The sequence below is a fragment of the Sus scrofa genome, chromosome 7 (genome assembly GCF_054392235.1).
Source record: "Sus scrofa isolate SSC_HxYL_T2T_F1_AM1 chromosome 7, Sscrofa_HxYL_maternal_Yorkshire_Landrace_v2.0, whole genome shotgun sequence".
In the NCBI taxonomy this organism is placed as follows: Eukaryota; Metazoa; Chordata; class Mammalia; order Artiodactyla; family Suidae; genus Sus; species Sus scrofa.
Window position 1 is genome coordinate 3,339,515 of NC_139389.1, and position 16,152 is coordinate 3,355,666.

The window sequence follows — 16,152 nt, forward strand, 5'->3', positions numbered from 1 at the left end:
CCCGAAACCTCATGGTTCCTAGTCAGATCCATTAACCACTGAGCCACAATGGGAACTCCTTTCCTCCCCTGTTTTTGTTTTGTTTTGTTTTTTAAATAAAACTTCCCCCAAACGATAAAATTGATGGTTGTAGATTTCCCATCTTTATGGTTCTTACTGAGGCGCAGCTACATGCTGAGGTAACTGGGGACCCCAGGAGCTGACGGAGGGGTGCCACCAGCAGGGCCCTTACCGTGTGCCAGCGTCTCACCCTCAGTGGTGCTTCCTTCCATTTGACTGGATGACGAGGCCCTGGGTGGACACTGTCATTACCCTCATTTTCCGAGCCTCAGAAAGGTGACCAGGATCAAATGGCTGGCATTTCGATGGCCCCAGATCTTTCTGACAGTGCCAACTACTGCGCTTCACGACCAAAAGGTAAACTGCCTGATTTTGAGGTGGCTCAGAATTCCTCTCAACTAAGTGGTTGGGCCCAACATGGAATGAAGAGCCGGAACCAAACGAAGCACAGCCGCCACCAAAACCCTCTTTGTGCTGTAGTTGTCCCCCCGCAGAGGGGCACTGCCCCGACGTGTGTTATCTTTGTGACAGAGCGCGTTTAATTAAAGGTGTGAGACTGGATTGCTAAGTTGAACAGGCAGCGACCGTGGCACGTGTGTGCTTTGTGCACAGAACGCGCCGTCCCCCAGAGAGCCGATAGCGCCTTCCTTCATTTCTTCTTCCTCACCCTGCATTCCGACTCCTTGGAGCTGCTGGTGGTGATGTGGGCGTGCCCACTGTCCTGACGACCGCGTGGTTTCTCCCTCGAGGAGGAGGTGTTTTGAGGACAGTACCGAATCACAGCTCCACGTGCCACGCCCTGGTTCCCACTGGGCTGACCCAGGCTGCCAGCGGTTTTCCAGGTGGACTCCGGAGCAGGAACCTCTGAAAACCATCCCCGGGGACTGTGGGCTGGCGTCGTGCCAGGAAGGCACTGGCCACGATTGAGTCCCTGTGAAATCTGGGAGACGGTACACAGGCCCGGAGCACCGAAGGCTCCAAAGTGGAAAATGACTTTTTGAAAGACAGAGAGTAACTTCTTTACTTCTTCATTAAAATTTAAACTTTGACTCTTTGGGGAAAAGCTTACAGTTTCCAATTTTAAGTAATCACTTTTTTGGTTCATTTGCCAACTATTTCCTGAATTCCTTCTAAGCCTATAGAAAAGCAAATAAGCATTGTCCCTGCCTTTGAAACTAGCAGCACCCGCAGACATCAAGTAGACGACAACCGCACCGTATGTGAGAGTTTGCGGCAGAGGTGCTGTGGGCAGAACGGGGAGAAGGGAGGGGGGTTGGAGAGGATGGTGCTGAGCCCTGGTCCTGGTGACCCTCAGGGTGGCATGGAGTGATGTGGGTACTGCATCCCAGAATAAGTTAGGGTCCCGTCTGCAAGGGGCTGCGTGCTTTGTCTTGGCTACGGGTGCCCCGTTGGCAGACGTAATGCTGCCTTTCCCGTCTCGGTGGAAGCCCGGTTCCAGTCTGTTCCTCTCTTTGGTAGCCAGTCTCTTCAGCCTCCGCACACATGTCTCCCATCCCCGGTTCTTGATCTAAGTTGGTGACCTTCCAGATGTTACACACGTGCAGACATACCGTTCATAAACTCAGCAGCTCTTCTGTGTGGCGGCCTGTGGTAGACGAAGGGGAAGACGCGTGGACTGGTAAGATGCGACCTCTCTCCGTAAAACGTGGAGTGAGGTGGCGAAGATAGAGCTTATGTGGGATGGGGCTTTGGGATACGTGACGAGGAAACTCCTCCGTCCTCTAGATCAGCGGCGGCGCCGCAGAGGACGTGGCATTTGGAATGGCTCGTAAACGGCGGTCCTCAGGTGTGAGGCTGGCAATCACCTGCAGGGCTTATTTAAGTGTCTGCGTCCAGAGAATCAACGGCTGTAGGTCCAGAGCGGGGATCGGGAGGTGCGTTTTAAACAAACACCCTGGATAATTCTTATAAGCGATCTGCACTCAGGCCGTGCTTTGCAAACCCTGTCTTTAGGATACATTGAATTTTTTTCCCTTAATTTTGGTAGGGTATAATTAAAGTATAATGCACTAGACACTTTGAAGTGTACAGTTTGGTCCATTTTTGACACATGTACGTATCCACGAAACTGTCTTCATAATCCAGATAATAAATAGTGGCGTTCCCGTTGTGGCGCGGCAGTTAAGGAACCCGGCTAGCATCCATGAGGACGCAGGTTTGATCCCTGGCCTTGCTCAGTGGGTTAGGGATCTGGCGTTGCTGTGAGCTGTGGTGTATGTCACAGTTGCAGCTCAGATCCTGTGCTGCTGTGGCTGTGGTACAGGCCGGCGGCTACAGCTCTGATTTCACCTCTAGCCTGGGAACCTCCATATGCCACAAGCGTGGCCCTAAACAATAATAATAATAATAATAGTAATAATAATAATAATAATAATAATAAAATATCTTCATCCCATGCCAGTGTTTCCATGTGCTCTTTTTACCCACTGATCTACCTCTGTCATTATAGCTTAGTTGGAATTTTCTAGAGTTTTAACATAAATGAAACAGCGTATGTGTTCCTTATGCTTTGCTTCTTCCCTTCAGCGTGGTGCTCTTGAGAGCTGTTGATGTTGTGTGTACCAGCTCATTCCTTTTTATTTTGAGTCTTGTTCCATCGTATGGCTATGTCTTCGTTTGTTTATCTGTTCACTGATGCATGGCCATTTAGGTGGTCCCCAGCCTTGGCTATTACAAATAAAGCTGCTGTGAATATTTATATAAAGGTCTTTGTGTGGACTTAGGGTGCCATTGCTCTGGACAAGAAACCTGGGAGTGGAGTATCTCATAAATGTCAGAGAGAGCAGTGTAACTGAGAATGTTCAGCTCTTCCACGGCTTCTGGGTTTTTTTGGTCTTTGTATTCTGTCAGATTCTCAGAAAAGAGTATTTGCATTTTCTGCTATGAATATGGTCTTGTCTATTTTGCTCTTTCCTTACATCAAATTTTCGTCACGTTTTTTGAAGCTATATTATTATACATTTTATATTAAATATATTTATACATACATGCTCACACTTTTACATCTGTTATGTCTTCTTTATGAAGTTGCCCCTTTTGGCATGAGATAGCCACCCTTTGCCCCTGTAATTCTGTTTTTCTTGATGTCTGTTTTATTTGTGTTAAAGTCCCATTCCAGCCTTCCTTACCCGCCTCCTCCGTTACCTTTATGTTGTTTTTATTATAGGTACTGTATCTACATACCCTGGAAACCACACCACACAGTGTGAAACCTTTTGCTTTGAACAGTCATATGCACTTCAAAGAACTTGAGGAAAGTAGTATTCTTTTATATTTAACTAGCTCTTTCCCGTTTCTCTTGCTTTTCCTTCATTCCCAAAGATCCGTGATTCCTTCTGGACTTTCTTCCCTTCAGTATGAGGACGCCCCTTCACATTTCTGATGGAACATGGCTGCTGGGAATGAGCTTGTTCACATGTTCCTGTGTCTGAGAATGTCTTCATTTTATCCTTTATCTTGAAGGCTGTTTTTATTGAGTGTCAAATTCTGGATTGATAGATTTTTTTGTTTCCTCAACAATTTAAACATGAGGTTTCCTTGTCTTCTGCTTCTGTGATTTCTGTGGAGAAACTCATAATCCCGTCAGCCCTTGTTCACTGGTAATGTGTTAGCTTTCTCTAGCTGCTTTCAAGATTTCTTTCCTTTATCTTTGGTTTTTCTTCAGAGTAATTTTAATGTGTCTTGGTGTGGTTTTCTTTGAGCTTATCTGTTTTTAGGCTCATTGAGCTTGGATCTATAAATTTATGTCTTTGATCAGTTTGGAAACGTTTCTGGTCATTTTTTCTTCAGATAACTTTTCTGTCTCAGTTGCTTCCTCCTCCCCTTCTGGAACTCCAGTTACACCCATGTTAGATCTTTTGATTTTATTCCAGAAGATCCCAAGACTCTGCTCATTTTCCCCCTGTCTTTTCTCTCTGTTTTTCCTGCTGGATAATGTGTGCCGCTCCGTCTCCATGTTCACAGATTCTTTCCTCTGTCATTTCCACTCTGATGCCTTGGTCATCAAATACCTTTTTTGTTTCAGATTTTTTTTTTTAAGTTTTAAAATTTGACTTTGGGTCCTAATTGTTTCTAGGTTTTTTATTTTCTTCTGAGAGTTCCTGTATTTTCATTCCTATTAAGTATGTTTTTCTTTACCTCATGGAGCATAGTTATAATAGTTGCTTTAAAAATATTTGTCTGATGGTTCCAATATCTGGGTCATCTCAAGATTGACTTCTATTGAGAACTGGTTACATTTTCCTTGTTCTTTGCCAAATAACTTTGAATTGTATGCTGGATATCGTCAGTGGTAAGTTATGTGCACTCTGTGTCCTATTATAATCCTGCGATGGCTGTTTCAGTAACTGGTCACCCTAAGGTCTGGGTCTTAGTTCTGACCTGTCCTATAGGCAAGTGATTCACACCTCAGTGTGTCTTTGAGATGCTCATTTTTTTCTGCCCTGCACATGTATGTCCTGATTCAGAGGTTAGTCTAAAACTGGTGTGAAGGCTGCAAATCTCAGTTCAGTTTCCTCAGCTGTTGCTGCACTGGTGTGGGCATGTGCTGTGCCTGCTTAGCTCAGGGGTCTGGCTGATGCTTGAGCAGGTAGAATCAGGACATCCCCACCTGAGCTCTCTCTCCTGCAGCTCATAGGAATTCTACCTGTGTGCAGAAAGACGGGCTTCTCTTCAAGTCTTAGCTGCCCATGATGTTATACTGCTCTACAACTGGGGCCCATCTTTGGGGCAAAAAAGCATGTGAGAAGAAAAACAGAGAAACAAAAAGGCATGAAATTCGTGCTGTGTGAATCCCTCCTCCAAGTTTTGACTCTCAATCAGAATTTTCCTGTTTGTTTACTTTTCATAGTGCCTGTTCTATGCACATGTCCAGTTGTAGTCAGAGTCCGGGAGAGTGGGCTCATGGCCTCATAGTGGACTCGAACTCCAGGTTGGAGTGTGGAGATGCTCTGGGAAAAGGGATGCTTGCATGACTTAACTCTGTGGTGCCAGAGCAGTGTGGTGGGCGTATTGGTCCCAGTGGATGTTAGTCCGTCCACTTTGTGAATTGGAATTGAGCATAGTGAATGTTGCAGGTAATGAGCCGGTTGTGACTGTCTGAGGTCAGGCAGACTCTGGCTCCTTCCCTCTCCCTCCCTTTCTTTCTCCTGCTCTTCCTCCCTTTTCTCCATCCTCCCAACTCACCTCCCTTCCTGTAAGTCAGTCTTGGCCCTCTTAGTGCCCTTTCAGAAAAGCAAACAAATGCTCCCAGCCTCGTGTGTAGGTTTTACCTTGTAGTTCTTCCTCGTGACATATTTTCAAGCTGTCAGAATGGAGACGTCTGTTCAAATATTTACTTAATAACTTCTGTCCTTTTTCCATTTTCAAAATGGATAATGAGATGGAGACATTTTTTTCCTAGTATAAAAGCAATCTGGGAGTTCCTGTCGTGGCTCAGTGGTTAATGATCTGACTAAGAGCCATGAGGTCTCGGGTGTGATCCCTGGCCTTGCTTAGTGGGTTAAGGATCCGGCGTTGCTGTGGCTGTGGTGTAGGTTGGCAGCCATAGCTCTGATTGGACCCCTAGCCTGGGAACCTCCATATGCCATGGGAGCGGCCCTAGAAAAAGGCAAAAAAAAAGACAAAAATAAACAAACAAATAAATAAATAAATAAGTAATAAAAGCAATCTGTCATCTTTGAAAAAAATTAAGAAAATAAAGTATAAAAAAGAAAATAAAAGTAATTTCGTTATCACAGTTAAAACTTTTTAAATATGCATGTGTCATTATTATGTTTAAAATCATATGTATTTTGTAAAAATAGTCACATATTTTTTTATATTGTGCTTTTGTCACAACAAATGTGACATGAGTGTCTTTCCTTATTACCAAATATCTGTTTACCTCAGCATTGTTAATGGCCACGTCACCATCGTGGATGACTCTCTATATTCACAGCTTGTTGACAAGAAACCATTCTTAGACGTGTGTTCTTACTCCCTTGCCCTAGTATTGCCCTGGGAAGTTTATGAAACTGGAACTGTTCGCCTTTTCCCTTTGAAGGTTTATGATGTATACTCTGGGAAAACACCTCCTGGGGTATTTGAAAGTACTGTTTTTCCCACATTCTCACCAAACACTGAACATGATCTGTATTTTACTCTTTGCTTCCAAGAGGTAGGAATTGTCGTACTGGTATTGTTTTAATTTCCTCTTTGTTGCTGGCTCAGTCTGTTTTCGAATGGCACTTGTTGGAGTCCCTTTCTTCGGTTCTTTGGGGCATATAACTAGGAGGGGAATGGCTGGGTCACGTGGTAGTTCTATGTTTAACTTCTTAAGAAAGTACCAAACTGTCTTCTGTGGTGGCCAAACCATTTCACATTTTCAGTAACAAGCAATGAGGGTCCAGTTTCTCCACAGCCTTACCAACGCTTGTTATTTTCTGTTTGCTTCATGTTACTTTGTTTTGTTTTATGGTCATCGTAAGAGATGTAAAGCAGTATTTCATTGTGATTTTGATTTTCATTTCACTAATGACTAATGTTAAATATCTTCTCATATGCTTGTTAGTCATTTGTGTATCTCCTTTGGAAAAATGTCTATCAGGTTCTTTGCATGTTTAAAGAATTGGATTGTTTGTCTTTTTGTTGTTGAGTTGCAGGAGGTCTTTATGTGTATATATATGTATATGTATATATATCGCCTTATCAGATGCCTGATTTGTAAACCTTTTCTCCCAGTTCTCTAGATTTTCTTTTCATCCTCTTGATGCACAAACACTTTTAATTATGGTGACGTCTAATCTCTCTGTTCTTGTTCGTCTCTTGCACTTGATTTTGGAGTCATATCTAAGAATCCATTGCCAAATCCGTGGTCAGGAAAATTTACTCCTATTTTCTTCTAACCATTTCGAGTTTTTATATTTGGGCCATTGCTCCATTTTCGTATGTGGTGATGTAATTTTCGTATGTGGTGTGGGGTCAGCTTCATTCTCTTGCTGTGGACATCCAGTTGTCCTGCACCATTTGTCGAAGGAACTATTCCTTCCCCATGAGTGATCTTGGCACCCTGTTAAAAATCAGTTGACCATAGATGTTTGGGTTTATTTCTGGACTCTCAGTTCCATTCCATGTTCCTGTCCTCATATCCACACTGTTTTGATTCCTGTAGCTTTGTAGTAGGTTTTGAAATTGGGAAAGGGAGTCCTCCAACTTTGTTCTTCCTGTATTCACTCTTTACTCTTTGCCATAAACATGCTTAAGTCTCCCTAATTAAAAATATCTTTCTCGGTGTTTACGTTGAGCTCAGTGGTAACAAACCCCACTGGGATCCCTGAGGATGCAGGTTCGATCCCTGGCCTTGCTCAGTGAGTTAAGGATCCGGCGTTGCCATGAGCTGCGGTATAGCTCACAGATGCGGCTTGGATCCTGCCTTGCCATGGCTGTGGCGTAGGCTGGCGGCTGTAACTCTGATTTGACCCCTAGCCTGGGAACTTTGATGTGCTGCAGATGTGGCCCTAAAAAAAAAAAAAGAAAAAAAATATTTTTCTCCTTAGCATTTTCTTTATTAAAACACTTTGTTCTGATACTTCATCTGCCTGTCTCTGTCTCTGTCTCTCTGCCTTCCACTCCTTTACTCTGCCACTCAGTCCAGTATCCACCACCCAGCCTAATAGATGGGACATTGTGCAGTCGATGTCCCTGTGTGTCCCTCCCTGTTAGAAAGGTCCCTTTTCCCCTGTCAGCAGTCACTCTTCTGAATTCTGTGTTGTTGTTTTGATTTCCATGATGGTTTCTCTGTACATTTGGTAAAATGAGCTGCCTTTCGCTGCCTTTTATGCTTTAGCAGGTGGAGTGATGCTCTTCGTCCCTTTGGGACTTTAGTTTCCAGGCAGTGCTGTGAGGTCCATCTCCGGTGTTTCATCTGGAGGTTTAGTTCACTCATTTTTCACTTTTGAAATTCTGCTGGGTGAATGTGCCATAGCTTATGCATCCTTTTTGTCATGGACATTTGACCATTTCCCATTTTTGGCTGTTATCAGAGCTACTCCTGCCCACGGTGTGCGTCTTGTATGTTTAGGAGTGAGTTTCTCTGAGGTGTGTTTTATTAGCCATGGAAGTGCTGAGTCAGCACTTCTGAGCAGCTTTAGACTTGTTGGCAGTCTCTTCTCCAGGCTGTTTCCTGAAGCCGCTGGGCCACCTCGCCCTGCCTTGAGCCTTTGCGTGGAAGGAAGTTGTGGCTCCACATCTTCTCCAACCCTTGACACTCTGATTTACTGCGCTAGTCTGCTGAGGTTAGAAGAATCTCTCCCTGCGCTTCGTTTGCATTTAACGCATTGCTATTTTTTCTGTCTCTCTCGCTCTTTTTCTTTTTATGGCTGCACCTATGGCACATGAAAATGCCCGGGCTAGGGGTCAAATCGGAGCTGCAGCTGCCACCGACATCACAGCCATGGCAATACTGGATCTGAGCCACATCCATGATATATACTGAAGCTAATGGCAACTCTGGATCCTTAACTCTGGCCAGGGATTGAGCCCGCATCCCCATGGAGGCTATGTCGGGTCCTTAACCCATTGAGCCACAGTGGGAACTCCCTGATTGCTGTTGAGGTTGATCCTGTTTTTATATATTTATTTGACACATATAGTGGGGTTTTTTTGGCTTATTTAGGAGTGGGGCTCGTTTTTCTGTTTGTCTTTTTAATTGATGGGTAGAGATTCATCATTTATTTTGAAAACTAATCATTTGTCACATATATATATTTGTAAAATCGTGTTCTCTAGGTTTGTGGCTTTTCTTTTTTTTTTTTTTTAAACTGCTCTTTCATGAGTGGAATATATGTATTTCGTGGTTGAGTGGCTTTAGGTTTCTTTCTATAATATCATTCTTCCAAAAAGTCACTTCGGCAGGGAATGTGAGTGGGTGTAAATTGACAGGTTCTGTAAAGATAATCCTTCTGCTTGTCATGCTTGATTCTAGCAGCTTAAGTTATGTGATGCTATTGCTGTATCATTCATATTTTCGGCATGAGGATTCCGAATATCTGATGACCTTCAAACACCTACGCCCTCTCTCCTAATGTGCTGTCAGGTCTGGCCCTGCCCTCCGTGGCAATCCCTGGTACTGGGAAGGCAAACTCTAGGGTGCTCTTGTTTGCCCAGGAAAGGCAGCTTGGAGCTTGCTCGAGGACTCTAGTTGTACTCTTTGTGCAGAATTTGACTTGTTTCCTGGTAATTTTTTTAGTTCTTTCTGATGCTGCTTAGAATTCATGCCATCCCCTCACATATTCCTGTTATTGTAATAAAAGCAAAGATTTCGGTAGCTAGAGTCAAGTGGTGGTATGTGTATATATATCTGATGTTTTTACAGCAACAGTATGTGTCATATACTGTCTGTGGCATTTTGGTATGGAAGGGACTTCTGCAAAGCAGAGAGTCTGTCTCGCTAATGAGGCTGTAGGTATAAAATGGGAGGCAGAGGTTGGATCAGGGTGGCCCCCTGTCTGCATAATTAGGCCCCTGGCTCTGTGTTCCCGTAATACCCTGTACGTCCTCTTTCAGAGTGTTCAGTCCCCTTGTGATTGCTCGGCATCTGTGTCCTGCTTGATATCAGACTTACTGAAGGTACGGACTGCGTGTCTTGGACTTGGCTGCCAGTGCTTCGTGCGGTGTCTGGTGCATAGTATGTTCTCAGATATTTGTGGTTGAGATTTGTCGTTTGGGGTCTTGGGTATTTAGCAAATATAAAGCGATTGTCCTTCCTCCGTGAATGTTGACTTGATTTTCCATTTTCAGCTGTTTTCCTTTTTCCTGTTGTCTCCTCATTTCTGAAGCAGTAACCCTAATAACATCATTATTAATACTAATAATACAATCCACATATTAGCTTCTGACATTCTGAAGGTGATGGAGTAGTTTGTGAGTTTCCAGACACGAGGTTTGGATGAGACAGAAATGGAAATTGGGCAAGTCTGCATGGTTGCAAATGGGTGTTTCTTTCATCAGACTCCACCATTGTTCCCAGACGCCCCCCGCCGCCCCCCAATCCATGCACTTTGCCCCTGACTTTGAGGCACTTTCTCCTGTGGGAGGAGGAGACTTCTCTGCCCTACTGAGTTTCTGCTTGGCCACCTGACTGCTTGCGCTAAAGGGATCTTAGCAGGTAAAGGCAGAGAGGCTGGAAAATTTTTTGTGGTTGATTTTTGCCTTTGTTGTGAGATGGACATGTGCAGCCTGCTGGTTCTAGAACCATGCCTCTCTCTCTCTCTCTCTCTTTTTTTTTGTCTTTATAGGGCCATACCCCCAGCTTATGGAGGTTCCCAGGCTAGCGGTCAAATCGGAGCTGCAGCTGCAGGTCTGCATCACAGCCACAGCAACGCAGGAGCCGAGTCGCATCTACGACCTCCTGCACAGCTCATGGCAACGCTGGATCCTTAACCCACTGAGCGAGGCCAGGGAGCACCTGTGTGCTCACGGATATTCGTCAGCTTTGTTTAATGCTGAGCCACGACGGGACTCCTGGAACCATGCCTCTAGTTGGAGGCATGTGGAATGGACCTGAACCAATCCTGGAGCCCGAAGCCCTGGCCACTCTGAACCAGCTGGGCCCGTGGCCCACAGCTGTGGGGCTGGCATTGCTGAGATTGTGGTAATGGGTCCCGCCACAGTCGCCGGCTGGTAAGAGGTGCCTTGTGGGTGTCTCGTGCTTCCCCTCTCACCTCGCCCGGGGCTTGTGTGTGCTCACGAGTCTCTCCTCGATACCACTGCAGAGAATTCACTTATTTCTCACAAGTTTTCCTCACCGCCCCCTTCCTCGCTCAGTGAGCGGGGTGATTAAAAGGACGCTCGCCTCCTTCTCCCGCCTCCTTCCCCGGAGAAGCCGGCGCAGCGGGTTCCCAGCACTGTGTGTGTGGCGGTGGTTTCCTCAACCCGACGGGTTGGGGGTGGGTTCTTGAACGTGGAAAGTTCTTGTGTGAGTTTTATGAGCTGCTCCTGCCTTCTGGCAGAGCAAGTGTGTGTGTGCAAACCTGTTCTTGGTATAACCTTTTTAAAGGTTTAGTTCCAGGTGTCTGTCTGATCTCAGGTCGAAAACTCTGGAATCACTAGAACGCAAGCTTCGTCTGTGCAGGACTCTTTGGTTTTGATCCCTGGGAACTGTCGTATTCCCAGTTCCTAGGTCAATGCCCCGCACAGAGTAGGCACTCAGTGTACACATTATAAAATGAGTGGTAGATCCGTTTCCTCGTCTGGCATGTACTGGTCTTTCTCCGGGCTCATTACAACAGCAGCTGGGAAGGGAAATGACCCTAGTCGCCCAGGCTGCCCCTTGGCCCGTCAGCCCTCAGCCGCTCAGTGCAGGTGCTCAGGTAACAGGAAATGCAGCAGGGAGCACGAGCCCTGGGAGGGAAGGTTTGCCCACGGCCAGGCCTTGCCCCTGGCTGTGCTGGACAAGTCCTGGGCACCTCAGTTTCTTCATGCATAAACGAAGGTCTCGGAGTTCCCATTGCGACTCAGCAGGTTAAGACCCCGATGTTATCTCCGTGAGGATGCAGGTTTGACCCCTGGCCTCACTCAGTGGGTTAAGGATCCGGTGTGGCTATGAGCTGTGGTGTAGGCAGGCATCCGCAGCTCTGATTTAACCCCGAACCTGGGAACCTCCATATGCCGCAGGTGTGGTCCTAAAAGTAGAACAAATAAATAAGGGTCTTAGATAGCATAATCTGCAGATGTCCTTTTAGCTCTCAGATCCCATGATTCAGCCTCCTGAACAAGCCAGAGGTGTTTAGTGTCGATATGCCCGCAGGAGGCTGTGCTTTGTTTAACAGCACCACATGGAAAATTGCACAGCAGCTGGCCTTTGCTATATAGGGTTGGATAATCAGGTTTCTTTCCCACATTTCTTCAGGACACTCTTAGAGAGTGTTGAAATTATCCAGAAGGGCTGCGCACAGACTTGAACTTTATTTAAACTGTGCACGGAACCCGTGCTTCCTGGAACCATGCAGCTTTGCAGGCAGGCAGCGGTGTGCTCCTCAGTGGCTCAGTTTTATTTTCTCCCTTGCAAAAAAGGCAATTTAGAAGTTTAGGAATTATTTATGGTCCTGTGAGGGTAAACACAGCCTGCCAAGTTATTTTCCTCATGTGATTTTTTTCAAGATCCGTTTCTGCAGTTTAGGCTGGAATCCGTGTCTCGGTCAAACGGCCATGTCGTCATGTCTGTGGATAAAATGAAGCCGTGTCATTAGGCAAAATTTATGCCAGGTTTTCAGATGGTGTTTTTTAATGGACCTAACTCAGGAGCGGGCCGAGGGTAACTAACGTGTCTCAGAGCATCTGATATACAACACTGGGTGTTATTAGGTGTTTCACAGGAAACAGAAGATTTGAGCTAATCGTGGAGAGCAGTGATTTGGAAAAGTCCTGTATTTCTCTCTCCTGGGGAGCAGCTCTGAGCCGAGGCGAGCCCCCGTCCGATGCAGAGCGAGCAGATTCCTGGACTTCCAGGGCACGGAATCCCTCTACGGAAAGACCCCGTTGGGGGGCACATCCCAAGACAGACACCTGGGAGAACGCTCCTCACGGGGCTGCTGGCGTTGACAGTCAACCTGAGGCTCATAGCCCTGTGTTTGGGGCGGTAATGACAAAGCACAGTAAGGTTTTCTTTTTAAACTTGACCTTCAGGAGTGCCCTCCACGTGCAGGGAAGCAGCTGATACAGTCAGTGCTTATGAAGCCACATACATAATTTAGAACCTTCATTTGACATTTTAGACTCCGCGTCTGCAGAGTCCTGGAAATGGAGGGATTGTGGGCTTTGAAGGCATTAGGAAGGGAAAGCTCTCAAAATCCAGTATTCGATACCTCCAGTTATTAAGTCAGCCTCTCCTCTCTCCGTCCATTCCTTCGACAAACATTTATGACGTGTGCGGTACCACGCGGGGCCTGGGTCGGCCTTCGAAGGACTTACAGGCCAGTGCTGGGGACTGACGGTCACATGCTCTGTCCCTGGTGCTGTGATGACCGTTGATGGAGGGAGTGGTTCCTCGAGAGATGGGCAAGGCTTCCCCAAGGCCGCGGTGCCTGACCTTGTCCTGAGCCGTGAAGGCCCGTAGGTTCCGGGATGGGCAGAATGAGACGGGATCTCCTCCCGGCAGGAGAGCAGCTTGTGCAGGACGCACAGAGCGGGAGGCGGTGCTGCCTGTTCTGGAAAGCCGGATGGTCCGGAACACTGGGACAGCCAGGGACCTGGGAATCCGGAGGAGGCGGCAGGGCAGGGGAGCTCCTCGGGGGAGGTCAGCCCGGGAGTGGCCTGGAAGGCAAGACAAAGACCTTCAATTGAGCCCGTCTGGCAGCAGCACCCGATTGACAGGTGGTAAGTAGGAGAGGGAGGTGCTCAGCTTTGTGGTTTGTTTAATTTATTAATTTTTGCTTTTTCAGGGCTGCACCCACGGCATGTGGAAGTTCCCAGGCTAGGGGTCGAATCAGAGCTATAGCTGCTGGCCTGCACCACAGCCACGCCAGATCCTTAACCCACTCAGCAAGGTTCAGTGCTCGGCCTTGCTGAGTGGGTTAAGGATCTGGCGTGGCTGTGGTGCAGGCCAGCAGCTATAGCTCTGATTCGACCCCTAGCCTAGGAACCTCCATATGCCACAGGTATGGCCCTAAAATAAATAAATAAATAAAAATAGATGCACGCGCCTTGTGACCCAACAAGTCCCGTTCTAGAAAGGGTCCTACAGAGAGACTGGCGCGTGAAATGTGGAACACGGCCGTTAACAGCGAAAGACTGGAAACTACACACTGGTCCAATACATCAGGCTCAGACGCACAGTGAGAACCAGGCAGCTGTGAACATGAATGAGGAGGCCCCCAGCACACAGACGCGAAGTGAGAAAACAGAAGATGTGAAATGATAAAGTGCGGTTGACCACTCTCACTAAGGAAGAGAACGGACATCTACTGGTATCTGTATTGAAAACTGGAAGAGGAGTTCCCGTCGTGGCGCAGTGGTTAACGAATCCGACTAGGAACCATGAGGTTGCGGGTTCGGTCCCTGCCCTTGCTCAGTTGGTTAAGGATCTGGCGTTGCCGTGAGCTGTGGTGTAGGTTGCAGACGCGGCTCGGATCCCGCATTGCTGTGGCTCTGGCGTAGGCCGGTGACTACAGCTCCGATTGGACCCCTAGCCTGGGAACATCCATATGCCGCGGGAGCGGCCCCAGAAATAGCAAAAAGACAAAAAAAAAAAAAAACCACACAAAAAAAAAAAAAACCAAAAAACTGGAAGACTCCTCAGAGCTCCTGCTGTGGCTCGGCGGGCTAAGGACCCAAAGGAGTCTCTGTGAGGATGCCAGTTTGATCCCTGGCCTTGTTCAGTGGGTTAAGGATCCCACACTGCTGCAAGCTGCGGCATAGGTCACAGATGCGGCTAGGATCCGGTGTGGCTGAGGCTGTGGCATAAACCCCGAGCCAGGGAGCTTCCCTGTGCCACAGGCATGGCCGTAAAAAAAAAAAAAAAAAAAAAAAAACAAAAAACTGGAGGACTACAAAAAGAAAAAGAAAAAATGACAAAAGCAAATCAGAGCTACAGCTGCTGGCCTACACCACAGCCACAGCAACACAGGATCCAGGCGGTGTCTGTGACCCACACCACAGCTCACGGCAACGCTGGATCCTCAATCCACTGAGCGAGGCCCGGGATCAAACCTGCAACCTCATGATTACTAGACGGGCTTGTTTTTGCTGCGCCACAAGGGGGACTCCGAGGGTTCGTGCATTTATGATTTGTGTAGACGTCACGCCTACGAAGCAGCCTGATGGGGTCAGGCCACCTGTTTCCATTCCCACCTGTGCTGTGCCAGTGTTTGCCTCACACCCCATCCCACCTGTGTGACAGGTGCTGGAACCTTTGCTAATCTGACAGGTGTAAACCATATTTGAAAGTCATTTTAATTTGTGTTTTCTTTTATTATTTTAAAATTACTTTAAAACTTTTTTTTTAATTTGTAGTTTTTCATATGTTTAAGAATCGCTTTTATGTCCCTTTCTATGAACAGTCCTCATATTTTTAAGCAGGGGAACAATGCGACCAGATTTGGTTTGGTCGAGGTTTTCTTTGCGGGGAGGGCAAGAGTGAAGAATTAGCAATAGACGCTGTTCATCCAAGATGAGAAAATGACGGCCTGACATCAGCAGTGACGATCGGGAGGCAGAGGCAGGATGGATTCCGGGGATACATCTGGGCTGAAGCTGCCACATCGGATGTGCATCTGGACAGGGGTCAGGGTGAGCCCAGGGAGATGCTGGGGGGGTACCAGGTGTCGCCGCAGTGACCCTGAGGCCGTTTCACAAGCTGGATACAGAGCAGGTGTGGAGGCAGCCTCCAAGCTTTGGGCTTCTCAGGTCTGAAGAGTCTGTAAGACACCAGAAAGAAACACCCAGGAGGTAGTTGGACAAAGTGTAGGACTGGAAGGTTGTGGGAGAGCTTCTTGAGAGGTTTGGGAGTCCTCAGTGCTGGTGGAAGTCAGGACTTTAAGGTAATAACTGGATAATGTAAGGAACTCGTCATAGAAAAGGAAGAGGAAGACCGAGGAATGTGAGGTTTCGGAAAAAGAGCCACTTCCTGGGGTCCCTTTATTTCTGGAATTCACCGTTAGTCGTGGGCTGAAGGGGAGGGTTTTCAAGTGCTTCAGTTTTGATTCACCCATCCCCCGTCACTCGCTCAGTCACTCATTCAGTGTTTGCTGAGCACCTGGTCCCACGGAGTGACGGAAACGCAGAGCCAGAGATGTCCCCGTCCTCTATAGGGCCGAGCTCACAGGCCACGTGCAGTGATTGTGTGGCAGGACACCCCGCTCTTCGGGGCGAGTACTGTGCTTGGGGAACAGCGGGAGGTGCCATCAGGTGCCACATTGGGTGGGGAGGGGTCTTCGGAAAGGCCCCCTGATCTGAGGCTGGAAGGTTAAGTGGGAGTCGGTGCTGGGAGGGAGCCAGGCAGGGGGGGCGTGTGCTGGGCCAGGAGTCAGCAGACCCGTTTTGTAAGGGACCAGATGGGAAACGTGTCAGGCTGGGCGTCCATCTGGTCCCCGCTGC

The 16,152-nt window shown here is 47.3% G+C and overlaps 1 protein-coding gene across 49 annotated transcripts in view; it reads left to right on the forward strand.

Annotated features, from left to right (window-relative positions):
* The window catches only part of FARS2 (phenylalanyl-tRNA synthetase 2, mitochondrial), a 408,395-nt gene that overhangs the window by 113,612 nt on the left and 278,631 nt on the right, over window positions 1-16,152 (forward strand). The gene's annotated exons all lie outside the window — the stretch shown is intronic.